Consider the following 1,389-nt stretch of genomic DNA (forward strand, 5'->3'; position numbering starts at 1 on the left):
CATGATCCAAGCCAGCATTCTTGGGCCAAGACCTATTTGCCTCTAAATATTGCCAGCTGACCTAATCAGAAGCTTTTTCCGCATCAATGGACAGCAGACATAGCGATGACCCCAATCTACAAGTTCTGGAGATCAAAGACACACTTTTATAGTGTTGTCGTAGACTTCTTGACCTGGCACAAAGCCAACTTATTCCCTATGAATAGCGTGTGATATGTGTGGCTTTAATCTTAGGGCAATCATTTTGGAGAATTATTTAATAAGAAAGTTTATTAAGAAGATGGGACAAAAATTGTTACAGAGCAAGCAATCCTTTTTGGGCTTGAAGATAATGATTATATGTGGCTATAGAGCCTGGGGAGGAAAGGGACAGTCCATGGAAATAGCATTGAATGCCTTCAGTAATGGACCTGATACAAAGCTTCCAAATAATTTAGAAAATCTGGGTGTGAATCAGCCTCATTTTTAAAATTTGTTATCTGTCACTTTATCTAGTGATTGCTTCTGAATGTTTTTACTTATCTACAGGATTCTCAGATAGTTTTTTCATGACGTATTGTTATCTACCTTAGTTGTAAATTTTCATTGATAAATTCTGTCTTTTACTAATAAATAAAATCCAAATTTTACTGAAAAGGGGAAAATTCATAATTTTCAAACTTTGATTTTTTTTTCCTGCTTGTAAGATTGGTAATCAGATTTTACAAAATGATTAACATCTACCATAGGCCTACTGATGACACCCAGCTATGCACTTCTTCCCGTGATATCACATCCTCACTACTATGAAAATACCAGTAAGTATCTGTTTGCTGTCTCTATCATCTTCTTTCTTTATATCTAAAACTGAATCTTTCAAAAACTGAGCTTGTTGTGTTTGCACCATCTACTAACCAACCTAAACCTGATATTTCCATCTCAGTTTATGGTATCACCATATCTCCTAGGCAGCACACCCGCTGTTTTGGGGTCTTATGTGACTCTGCTCTTTCCTCCATTCCTTATATTGATTCACTTGCTCGCTCATGTTACCTGCACATCAAAAACATCCCCAGAATCCATCCTTTTTTCACTGTGGAGACATTAAACATTCTCATTGTTGACCTGATCATTCTTGACATGATTACTACAACGCCCTACTAATTGGGCTTCTCCTCACTAAAGTCTGCTCTCTCCAATCTATTTTGAATGCAGCAGACAGACTTTGTCCACAACTCCACTGATGCTTCCACTCTGTCCCAGTCACTGCACTGCTTGCCTGTCCACTACAGAATACATTTTTAACTAATCACTCCCATCCATAAAGGTCTCCACAGTTCTGCACCTCACTATATCTTCTCCCTTATCTGTGTCTACCACCTGACATGTTCTTTTCATTCTGATAATGAA

The sequence above is a fragment of the Eleutherodactylus coqui genome, chromosome 1 (assembly GCF_035609145.1).
Source record: "Eleutherodactylus coqui strain aEleCoq1 chromosome 1, aEleCoq1.hap1, whole genome shotgun sequence".
Lineage (NCBI taxonomy): Eukaryota > Metazoa > Chordata > Amphibia > Anura > Eleutherodactylidae > Eleutherodactylus > Eleutherodactylus coqui.